Source organism: Nannobrachium achirus, assembly GCF_963921795.1.
Source record: "Nannobrachium achirus genome assembly, chromosome: 2".
In the NCBI taxonomy this organism is placed as follows: Eukaryota; Metazoa; Chordata; class Actinopteri; order Myctophiformes; family Myctophidae; genus Nannobrachium; species Nannobrachium achirus.
Window position 1 is genome coordinate 74,905,433 of NC_137811.1, and position 14,070 is coordinate 74,919,502.

Sequence of the window (14,070 nt, forward strand, 5' to 3'; positions counted from 1 at the left end):
AAGGCTTTGGGGGACAGGATACAGGGAGCGGTTGTCCCGCCCACTGTTTCCTGTCCCGGACATCCGTATCCGGTTTCAACGGATTGTGGGGACTCTAGTGTACAAAAAAAAGTCTGATCAGCGATCATACTTTTAATTGTTTTATGGTTAAAAGCATATTAAATTCTCAGGTTCCTCGGGCCTGGTGGAGAGAGACAGCGTATTTTTTCGGGTTCCTCGGGCCGTGGCGGTAAATGTGTTAAAGTGACAGAACCCCGGCATACAGTAGTATATGTTATATAAGAAGAAAGCACTGGAGCAACATTCGTTTCTGGTGAAAGATTATAGACAAGATGACATGTTTATGTGATTTGATCAGTTTGGAGTCTACGGTTAGGATGAACTTGTGTGCAGTTCTGAAGCCACTCGGCAAAAAGCAGAATGGAGAAAAGCAAGATGCTATTCATATTATTCAACCTATTCAGTGGTTCTCAACAAGTGGTCCGGGGTCCACCAGTGGTCCTTGAGGGGGCTCCAGGTGGTCCCCTGCTAAATGACGGAGAGTTGGTAACCAAATGGACCCTTGTAGATCTTTGACTGTTGAGAATGTAAAATAAATTTAATTATTGTTATACCATGTGCATTCATTAATTTACAATAAGTCCACACAATTAGAGAATGTAAAGAATTGTTATGTGGATCAATGTTTGCATGTTATCTCTCCTAGTACCTTATCCAACGATAACACAATATTATATATAATATATAAAATAATAATAGTTTTGGGGTCTGAGAGGCTAAATCTCATCGCTACGTTTTACCAGGGCAGGGAAACTCTCTCCTGTCAGGTGATAAGAAGCATGAGCTCAGTTCAGGGCTCTCCCCGGGTTGGCAGAGGGAGAGCAGATCCCAGGATTACAGTTTAGGTAATTGGCACTGGGTGAAAAATGGGTTACAAAATAAAGAGATAAAAATGTAAAAAAAATAAAAATAAAAAAAAAATAGCCATGACTAAATACATTGACCTTTTTTTTCCCAACAATTAAATCTGATAGACTCATTTTATGCTTGGGTGTGTGCAGGTGTCACTCTCCCACAACATAAATCAGGCATTACGACACCATCACAGCCGGCCAAAAAAAACAAAACATTTTACTAAAAAATCTTATGGCATTTATCAAACTAAAACTAGACTAACAATAAAAAATGTCAGATGACTAAAATGTGACTAAAGCTATAGCATTGTCCTGCCTAAGAAAGAGAGAGAGTAATGAGACGTGAGTTTATCCAGAGCACATTTCTTGTTACAGGTCCTTCACCGTGAGTCAATTAGTGGTCTGTTATTTGGTCTGGCTGTTGACTGGGTGGGAGGAAACCTATACTGGAGTGACGCATGGCGGGCCACCATAGAGGTGTCCAAACTGACTGGGGAACACCGAGCAGTTCTGGTCAACACCGGCCTGGCCGAGCCACGTGCCTTGGCTGTGGATGTACGCTACGGGTAAGAGCACTCTGGTGAATGCATTATTATTTACCCACCATGTTAAAAAAGTGGAATTTAAGTATCATGTGAAGTTGTCACTACTGTGTGGTTAAAATTGTGTGATTATCTAAGGTTTCTGGAGCTCCTGTAAGACAAACCTCAAACATATTTCACCTGTTAGGCCTAAACAAATCTACGGAGCCCGGGAGTGGACATTGAAGAGAGAGAAAGAAAAGGGAATGCTATTTCGTGGCCACTAATTACAATTTCGTGTCCACAAATTGCTATATTGCATGAAAGAAATATTTAATTCGAGGGTATGAAAAAATGTAAACGAGGGAACGATTAAATTATTTATTTCCCACGAATTAATTATTTGTGGCCACGAATAACACTCCTACCGAGATTTCCACATTGTGACGTCGTGGAGGTCTGGGTAGGGACGTCTACTGCAATGCTAGTGGAGAGCTACTCTATTGGAGAGCTACCGTACATCACCAGCTACATGCAACGTTTACTTCAAGCTTGATGGTTTGATGGAGGGACAATTAAAACAAGATTTATATACAATGAATGAATACAGGCACTTCACAGATATACAGTACTTTACATGTTTAAACTCCATTGAGAAGTGACAGAGCTCTATGGCTTTGTGCGCCCACCGAGGCGGCGCCGACACCCAGGCAGCCGCCACGGCTCCTGCTTCCTCCCCAGGGGGTCCGCGGACCACCGCCTGTCACCCCGCCCTTCAGGGACACCCAGCGCCGTTCCCCAATGAATGAATAATAGTCCTACAGAACACATGACATCTGTAGCTGTAATGCCACACCAGTGCTTAATTTGTTAATAATTAGGAGCAATGAATAAATAAATATAGTATATATACTATATAGCAGGGGTTCCCAAACTGTTTTGTCTCAGGGCACCCCATAAATATTTTTGTTGTTATCCGAGGCACCCTTACATTATAATTTTCACTCCCAGCCCCTTATATTTATAATATTTATAGCATATCGTCATTGTCGGGTGGAAACCTTGTATGTCCAAAACCGTTCGTTTTGTATTTATTATCTATAAAATGTACTTAACTAGTGAAAACAGCAGATCTACAAGCACACTTGTGTGCTTGTAGATCGGCTGTTTTCACTAGTTTTGTGCGACGGTCTTGTATGATGAAGCAGGGCTTTGCTTTACCAAAAGACGTACACATTTGAAACTTGGAGATACGAGGTTTCTGCCCGACAGTGACAATATTTTAGTGATTACGATTTTGAGATAATAGCCATTTTGGTTAGAACTGACTGAAAATAACTTTGTACTTCAAGTTTAAAATGATACTAAATATTTTTTCAAGTGTCCAAATAAATTCAAAATATTATCAAACGATCTCGCGGCACCCCTGGACTGCCGTCACGGCACCCCAGGGTGCCCCGTCACCCACTTTGAAAACCCCTGATAGGTCCATATACGCCTACTTGATTTAACAATAAATAGGCTCTGCCAAATTACAACATAGGGTCGCCGTGACATGGCTTATTTAATCAAAGCTTTATATGCTATGGCTTTAGCTCACCGAAAATAGCAGATCTGCAAACTCGCAAGCATGTTGTGTATAGAGTCTGTAGACCCACCAGAGCTTGTAGATCGGCTATTTTTTGCTGTTTGGCGACCAATCCCGGTGGGAACAGTAGGCCTACCTAGCTCACACAGATCAGGTCAGGGCAGGCACACAACGGGATTAAGCACGCGGTCGTCACGCGCGCCTGTTTGTTAGGCTATTATTAATCAGAGGAGAGATAGAGAAAGTGCCTGTTATCAAATGATATCGTTGGCCCCAACATGGAATATAGGCTGTACAAGGCACACTTGTGCACAAGTCCACGACGCTGTCTGTCTGTCAGTCCATCCATCACGGATAGCGCACGGCGCCACTTGCAGAGAAAAGCAGCCCTCCCCCCCCCCCATCTATCTATCTATCTATCTATCTATCTATCTATCTATCTATCTATCTATGCCCCCCTCTATATCTATCTATCTATCTATCTATCTATCTATCTATCTATCTATCTATCTATCTATCTATCTATCTATATGCGTATCTATCTATCTATCTATCTATCTATCTATCTATCTATCTATCTATCTATCTATCTATCTGTCTGTCTGTCTGTCTGTCTGTCTGTCTGTCTATCTATCTATCTATCTATCTATCTATCTATCTATGCCCCCCTCGCTATCTATCTATCTATCTATCTATCTATCTATCTATCTATCTATCTATCTATCTATCTATCTATCTATGCCCCCTTTCTTTCTATCTATCTATCTATCTATCTATCTATCTATCTATCTATCTATCTATGCCCCCTTTCTATCTATCTATCTATCTATCTATCTATCTATCTATCTATCTATCTGTCTGTCTGTCTGTCTGTCTGTCTGTCTGTCTGTCTGTCTGTCTATCTAGTAAGTATCTATCTATCTATCTATCTATCTATCTATCTATCTGTCTGTCTGTCTGTCTGTCTGTCTGTCTGTCTGTCTGTCTGTCTGTCTGTCTGTCTGTCTGTCTGTCTATCTAGTATCTATCTATCTATCTATCTATCTATCTATCTATCTATCTATCTATATATCTATCTATCTGTAGACCCACCACGTTCTGAGCTTGTAGATCGGCTATTCTTCGCTGTTTGGCGACCAATCCCGACCCTCCACGGGGGGTTCTTGGGTCTGTTTTGTTATCAAATGATATTGTTGGCCCCAACATGGAATATAGGCTGTACAAGTCTGTCTGTCTGTCTGTCTGTCTGTCTGTCTGTCTGTCTGTCTGTCTGTCTGTCTGTCTGTCTGTCTGTCTGTCTGTCTGTCTGGATGGATGGATGGATGCATAGATAGATAGATAGATAGATAGATAGATAGTGAGGGGGCATAGATAGATAGATAGATAGATAGATAGATAGATAGATAGATAGATAGATAGATAGATAGATAGATAGATAGGGTTAGGGGTTAGGGTTGATAGATAGACAGACAGACAGACAGACAGACAGACAGACAGACAGACAGACAGACAGACAGACAGACAGACAGACAGACAGACAGACAGACAGACAGACAGACAGACAGATAGATAGATAGATAGATACTGTAGGTAGATAGATAGATAGATAGATAGATAGATAGATAGATAGATAGATAGATAGATAGATAGATAGATAGATAGATAGATACTGTAGGTAGATAGATAGATAGATAGATAGATAGATAGATAGATAGATAGATAGATAGATAGATAGATAGATAGATAGATAGGGTTAGGGGTTAGGGTTGACAGACAGACAGACAGACAGACAGACAGACAGACAGACAGACAGACAGACAGACAGACAGACAGACAGACAGACAGACAGACAGACAGACAGACAGGTAGATAGATAGATAGATAGATAGATAGATAGATAGATAGATAGATAGATAGATACTGTAGGTAGATAGATAGATAGATAGATAGATAGATAGATAGATAGATAGATAGGGTTAGGGGTTAGGGTTGATAGACAGACAGACAGACAGACAGACAGACAGACAGACAGACAGACAGACAGACAGACAGACAGACAGACAGACAGACAGACAGACAGACAGACAGACAGATAGATAGATAGATAGATAGATAGATAGATAGATAGATACTGTAGGTAGATAGATAGATAGATAGATAGATAGATAGATAGATAGATAGATAGATAGATAGATAGATAGATAGATAGATAGATAGATAGATAGGGTTAGGGGTTAGGGTTGATAGACAGACAGACAGACAGACAGACAGACAGACAGACAGACAGACAGACAGACAGACAGACAGACAGACAGACAGACAGACAGACAGACAGACAGACAGACAGACAGACAGATAGATAGATAGATAGAATCTGTCTAGATAGATAGATAGATAGATAGATAGATAGATAGATAGATAGATATAATCTGTCTAGATAGATAGATAGATAGATAGATAGATAGATAGATAGATAGATAGATAGATATAATCTGTCTAGATAGATAGGTAGATATATATATAGATAGATAGATAGATAGATAGATAGATAGATAGATAGATAGATATAATCTGTCTAGATAGATATATAGATAGATAGATAGATAGATAGATAGATAGATAGATAGATAGATAGATAGAATCTGTCTAGATATATAGATAGATAGATAGATAGATAGATAGATAGATAGATATAATCTGTCTAGATAGATAGATAGATAGATAGACAGACAGACAGACAGACAGACAGACAGACAGACAGACAGACAGACAGACAGACAGACAGACAGACAGACAGACAGACAGACAGACAGATAGATAGATAGATAGATAGATAGCGAGGGGGCATAGATAGATAGATAGATAGATAGATAGATAGATAGATAGATAGATAGATAGATAGATAGATAGGGTTAGGGGTTAGGGTTAGACAGACAGACAGACAGACAGACAGACAGACAGACAGACAGACAGACAGACAGATAGATAGATAGATAGATAGATAGAATCTGTCTAGATAGATAGATAGATAGATAGATAGATAGATAGATAGATAGATAGATAGATATAATCTGTCTAGATAGATAGATAGATAGATAGATAGATAGATAGATAGATAGATAGATAGATAGATATAATCTGTCTAGATAGATAGATAGATAGATATATAGATAGATAGATAGATAGATAGATAGATAGATAGAATTTGTCTAGATATATAGATAGATAGATAGATAGATAGATAGATAGATAGATAGATAGATAGATAGATAGATAGATATAATCTGTCTAGATAGATAGATAGATAGATAGATAGATAGATAGATAGATAGATAGATAGATAGATAGATAGATAGATAGGGTTAGGGGTTAGGGTTGATAGATAGACAGACAGACAGACAGACAGACAGACAGACAGACAGACAGACAGACAGACAGACAGACAGACAGACAGACAGACAGACAGACAGACAGACAGACAGACAGACAGATAGATAGATAGATAGATAGATAGATAGATAGATACTGTAGGTATATAGATAGATAGATAGATAGATAGATAGATAGATAGATAGATAGATAGATAGATACTGTAGGTAGATAGATAGATAGATAGATAGATAGATAGATAGATAGATAGATAGATAGATAGATAGATAGATAGATAGATAGATAGATAGATAGATAGATAGATAGCGAGGGGGCACAGATAGATAGATAGATAGATAGATAGATAGATAGATAGATAGATAGATAGATAGATAGATAGATAGATAGATAGATAGATAGATAGGGTTAGGGGTTAGGGTTGATAGACAGACAGACAGACAGACAGACAGACAGACAGACAGACAGACAGACAGACAGACAGACAGACAGACAGACAGACAGATAGATAGATAGATAGATAGATAGATAGATAGATAGATAGATAGATAGATAGATAGATAGAATCTGTCTAGATAGATAGATAGATAGATAGATAGATAGATAGATAGATAGATATAATCTGTCTAGATAGATAGATAGATAGATAGATAAATAGATATAATCTGTCTAGATAGATAGATAGATATATAGATAGATAGATAGATAGATAGATATAATCTGTCTAGATAGATAGATAGATAGATAGATAGATAGATACTGTAGGTATATAGATAGATAGATAGATAGATAGATAGATAGATAGATAGATAGATAGATAGATACTGTAGGTAGATAGATAGATAGATAGATAGATAGATAGATAGATAGATAGATAGATAGATAGATAGATAGATAGATAGATAGATAGATAGATAGATAGCGAGGGGGCACAGATAGATAGATAGATAGATAGATAGATAGATAGATAGATAGATAGATAGATAGATAGATAGATAGATAGATAGGGTTAGGGGTTAGGGTTGATAGACAGACAGACAGACAGACAGACAGACAGACAGACAGACAGACAGACAGACAGACAGACAGACAGACAGACAGACAGACAGACAGACAGACAGACAGACAGACAGACAGACAGACAGATAGATAGATAGATAGATAGATAGATAGATAGATAGATAGATAGAATCTGTCTAGATAGATAGATAGATAGATAGATAGATATAATCTGTCTAGATAGATAGATAGATAGATAGATAAATAGATATAATCTGTCTAGATAGATAGATAGATATATAGATAGATAGATAGATAGATAGATATAATCTGTCTAGATAGATATATAGATAGATAGATAGATAGATAGATAGATAGATAGATAGATAGATAGATAGATAGATAGATATAATCTGTCTAGATAGATAGATAGATAGATAGATAGATAGATAGATAGATAGATAGATAGATAGATAGATAGGGTTAGGGGTTAGGGTTGATAGACAGACAGACAGACAGACAGACAGACAGACAGACAGACAGACAGACAGACAGACAGACAGACAGACAGACAGACAGACAGACAGACAGACAGACAGACAGACAGACAGACAGATAGATAGATAGATAGATAGATAGATAGATAGATACTGTAGGTAGATAGATAGATAGATAGATAGATAGATAGATAGATAGATAGATAGATAGATAGATAGATAGATAGATAGATAGATAGCGAGGGGGCATAGATAGATAGATAGATAGATAGATAGATAGATAGATAGATAGATAGATAGATAGATAGATAGATAGATAGGGTTAGGGGTTAGGGTTGATAGACAGACAGACAGACAGACAGACAGACAGACAGACAGACAGACAGACAGACAGACAGACAGACAGACAGACAGACAGACAGACAGACAGACAGACAGACAGACAGACAGACAGATAGATAGATAGATAGATAGATAGAATCTGTCTAGATAGATAGATAGATAGATAGATAGATAGATAGATATAATCTGTCTAGATAGATAGATAGATAGATAAATAGATATAATCTGTCTAGATAGATAGATAGATAGATATATATATAGATAGATAGATAGATAGATAGATAGATAGATAGATAGATAGATATAATCTGTCTAGATAGATATATATATAGATAGATAGATAGATAGATAGATAGATAGATAGATAGATAGATAGATAGATAGATAGATAGATAGATAGAATCTGTCTAGATAGATAGATAGATAGATAGATAGATAGATAGATAGACAGACAGACAGACAGACAGACAGACAGACAGACAGACAGACAGACAGACAGACAGACAGACAGACAGACAGACAGACAGACAGACAGACAGACAGACAGATAGATAGATAGATAGATAGAATCTGTCTAGATAGATAGATAGATAGATAGATAGATAGATAGATAGATAGATAGATATAATCTGTCTAGATAGATAGATAGATAGATAAATAGATATAATCTGTCTAGATAGATAGATAGATATATAGATAGATAGATAGATAGATAGATAGATAGATAGATAGATAGATAGATAGATAGATATAATCTGTCTAGATAGATATATAGATAGATAGATAGATAGATAGATAGATAGATAGATAGATAGATAGATAGATAGATAGATAGATAGATAGAATCTGTCTAGATAGATAGATAGATAGATAGATAGATAGATAGATAGATAGATAGATAGATAGATAGATAGATATAATCTGTCTAGATAGATAGATAGATAGATAGATAGATAGATAGATAGATAGATAGATATATAGATAGATATAATCTGTCTAGATAGATAGATAGATAGATAGATAGATAGATAGATAGATAGATAGATAGATAGATAGATAGATAGATAGATAGAATCTGTCTAGATATATAGATAGATAGATAGATAGATAGATAGATAGATAGATAGATATAATCTGTCTAGATAGATAGATAGATAGATAGATAGATAGATAGACAGACAGACAGACAGACAGACAGACAGACAGACAGACAGACAGACAGACAGACAGACAGATAGATAGATAGATAGATAGATAGACAGATAGACAGATAGATAGATAGATAGATAGATTTCACATTGCATGATGTCCACTAGTACTGCACAGTGATGGATGCCAGATGTGTTGTGGAAAGTGAAGCTGATGCAGTGTCTCCCTGTCAGGTACTTGTACTGGACCGACGAGGGCAGCAACCCCCACATAGGGAGGATAGGGATGGACGGCACCAACAGGAGCATCATTGTGAAGGATAAGATCACATCGCCTTATGGCCTGACGCTAGACTTCATCAATGATCACATCTACTGGACCGATTACAATGAGGAGAATAGCATTGAGTTTGCCAGCCTGGACGGAACCAACAGACACACAGGTAACATGCACATGTGCACATGTACACACACACACACACACACACACGCACACGCACACGCACGCGCACGCGCACACACACACACACACACACACACACACACACACACACACACACACACACACACACACACACACACACACACATTCCATCTTCCAATGACATACATACATACATACATACACACACGCACACACGCACGCACGCACGCACGCACGCACGCACGCACACACACACACACACACACACACACACACACACACACACACACACACACACACACACACACACACACACACACATACATACATACATACATATACTTGACCCATAACACTTATTATCATATAATAACACTCTTTTGGTTTTGTCCATCTGTAGTTCTAAATCAGGGCATCCGCAACATCGCCTCTATTACTCTGTTTGAGGATCACATCTACTGGACACAGTATGACACCAAATCCATCCACAGAGCCCACAAGACTCAGGGTACTGGGGAGACCCTGCTCTTCAACAGCCCAGACTACCTATATGACATCCAGGTCTACCACCCCTCTAGGCAGCCAGAGGGTCTGTACCACCTACTGTATAACACACCCTGACCATATGGTCTATTGGTCACTCACTGAGAGTGTTTTAACATGGTCTCTTGGTATGAGAACCTCTCATTTAGAGAGAGGAACAAGCTCACCCAGAAACATAAAAGAAGGCTTACAAGAGTGGCCAATTTAAATTATAATAATAATACATTTTTATGAAGCTCTTCCATTCAATCCTCTCAGCCTTTGATCACTGATGCTATGTTATGGGATGCATTTTAAATGTTTTATTTGTATTTTATGCATGTTTTATTGTTGCATAATGACGAATGTCCATTTTATGCTTGATGGACCATATGGTTTTCTTATCTTATCTAACTATTAATTTAGTGAATGTCTGTCCGTCTGACCATCTGCATGCTGACATCACTGATACTGCACGGTTTTGTCGCTATGGACATCATAGTACTGACATTACAGACTGGCCTGGACACGGAACACCATGTATGGGCATAAAGAGACTCCTACATTCAATCCCTCAGATACTGTGCACACCCCTGTGCACCCCCCCCCCCCCCCCCTTGCATAGGACTATAGTCTTATAAAACAATATTTTGCCCCTTACAGCATAATTTTAAATTTAACACAATTTCACAATTTAAATGACTAGAAGCTGTCGGGCGGCCCAGCGTCTAGTGGGCGCCCTGGCCAACTCGGGAACGATGTAAATAGGGAATGAATGCCCCGCCCTTTAATGCAAACCCCATTATACCTGTTGTCATAGGACCCGTTTGCCTGTGTCCATTTATGCCCATATATGGAGATATCTGTATCTGTCTGTCTGTCTGTCGGCGTCCATTTTATGTCCATATATGGAGATCACTGCAGATATAGTTCTGGGTCCATTTTATGCCCATATATGCCCATATATGGAGATATCTGTCTATTTGCGTCCATTTTATGCCCATATATGGAGATATCTGTATCTGTCTGTCTGTGTCCCTTTATGTCCGTATATGGAGATCTTTGTGATTCTACGTCCATTTTATGCCCATATATGCCATATATGGAGATATCTGTTTATCTGCGTCCATTTTATGCCCATTAGTGATGCGCGGATCTACCCGGTGCCCCCACCCGCCCGCCAACCCGCCCGCATGCGGGTGGGTGGGTCAAGGTTTTCAGACTCCATTGGCGGGCGGCGGGCGGGCGGGTTATCACCACTATGTGCAAAAAATAAATAAGAATAATCACCTGTTCTTAATTTGCCTTTTATTCTTAATAAGAGTAGTCCTATAACAATAAGAATAGGTCTACTACGTTTGAATACGAGCACGACGAGCGAGCGAGTTTTAAAATGCGCCAGAGATGAGCGAGGTTTCTCCTCCGCTCCTTGGTGCGAGGACCATCCCAATTCCGCTCCTGTTGGGGCCGTGAACCACATTTTGCCAACATTTGACACAACGTGAGCACAGAAGAGAAGATGCACAAACAATTCAGCGCGTGTCGCTGATCAGGATTTCACTTGTATGTCTCTGTCATCCACACAAGTCCGTTTATAAATACTTTGTGTCGGTTAAAGTTATACCATGTAACTTCTTTTATAAAACAAATCTTAAAATTGTCCTAACTGTTAAATCGCTAAAGTTTTAGAACACCCACTCTGTTATTTTCAGCTTCTGAAGCCTTCTCTTTATATGTTTTCTATGAGTTGTGAGGGGGGGAGAATTTCCCGGCAAAATGATGTCATCTCCCACATGATACACTACCGGCCAATCACAGCGCAGATCATACACCACCGGCCAATCACAGCGAGTCTTGCTGTCTCTAAAGGAAGTAGCTTCCCTCAGCAACTGTGTTTACATTGGTGAAGGAATCTTGCTTGCTACTCCCTCAATCCTGGTCTAAAAATGACGGGAGACGGCTCTACGGATGCGTATCGGCGAGGCGGAGGTGCTCGTGACGGCCGCGGTGGTCCGTGGACCCCCGTTCCGTTGGTCCGCGGCGACTCCGGCCAAAAAAAGCAATACCGCTACTGACCATTAGTTGAGCAGCTTCCACAGTACAGCTTTAAGTTATATAACCAGCCAGTCAACGGATACGATTTGAAACACAACTTTCGCAAGTGAGACGGATTTTTTGACTGAATGAACCAACCACGCTCACCTCGAGACTCCAGTCGCTCCCATCTCTCCAATCTGGTGATTAATCAATAACCAAAAGGATTTAATATTGTCCGTCTTTTGCTGTCTGTTTAAAGTGCGAGGCGCTGTATAAATATGATTGACATAAAACCTGAAACGCCATTCTTACCCCGACGATGCCCCAGAGAGAATGAACGTCTTTGAATGAATGTCTTTTAGGCTAAACCCCAATTTGAACAACACGTTTGTTTATTTAGCCCATGACAATATTGTGCTACTGTAGACCTTTCTCCTGTAAAGCGACTTTGGGTACTTAGAGAGCCGTATATAAAGATGAGCTATTGTGGAGATGATATACCATCTTTTTTTTAAATGCGGGTTGCGGGGCGGGCGGATTCGTTGATTTATATATTGTTCTGCGGGGCGGGCGCGGGCGGGTTACTTTTCGTGCGGGCTGTGGGTCGTCGGGTTATGAAAAAAAGCTGACCCGCGCATCACTAATGCCCATATATGAGATCTCTGTCGCTTTTTGTTTGTTTCTTCTTTAAGCAGAATATGCAGCCTGCTTAAATCTGCATCATTCAAGTCATCCTCCCAGTCCCACGCTTTGTTGCTTGTCTTATGTTTGTCTTTGTCTCTTTTATTTTCTTTTTCTTTTGGAGCGGACCCCATGAATGCCTCACCCTTTAATGCAAACCCCAATCTGTTTGCCTTTGTCCCCTTATGCCCATATATGGAGATCTCTGCACACACAGTACCGGTTGCTAAAACTCTGATGTCAGACATCAGCTCCGCATACGGCAATTAATTTTTTATTTTTATTTTATGCATGTTTTATTGTTGCATAATGACGAATTTCCATTTTATGCTTGATGGACAATAAGGTTTTATTATCTTATCTAACTATTAATTTAGTGAATGTCTGTCCGTCTGACCATCTGCATGCTGACATCACTGATACTGCACAGTTTTGTCGCTATGGACATCATAGTACTGACATTACAGACTGGCCTGGACACGGAACACCATGTATGGGCATAAAGAGACTCCTACATTCAATCCCTCAGATACTGTGCACACCCCTGTGCACCCCCCACCCCCCCCCCCCCCTTGCATTGGACTATAGTCTTATAAAACACTCTTTTGCCCCTTACAGCATAACAGATGTATTTTGTATTAGAGTAACGGAAGGGGGTCATGCTAAACAGACAAATCTGGTTCTTCTACCACTTTTTGTGGTCACATGTTCAGATATTGGATTCTGATTGGCTTAAAACAGTGGTAAATCAGTCAACAACCTTGAGTTGGCTCATGGACCCCGCCCACTGTTGTGTTGCAGTTGTATAACTAAATAACCTTGCAAGTTACAACTGTGTTTTCTTTCATTTATATGGTAGAAGTGGTAGAAAAGCAATTTACCATTCGAGGGTCGTGGGTTGTTGGCTGATTTACCACTGCTTCATTCACCACTGAAACCAGTGGTAAATCAGCCAACAACCCACTCCCTCTCATGGTAAATGGCTTGCATCGTATTCATTAAATGCGTGC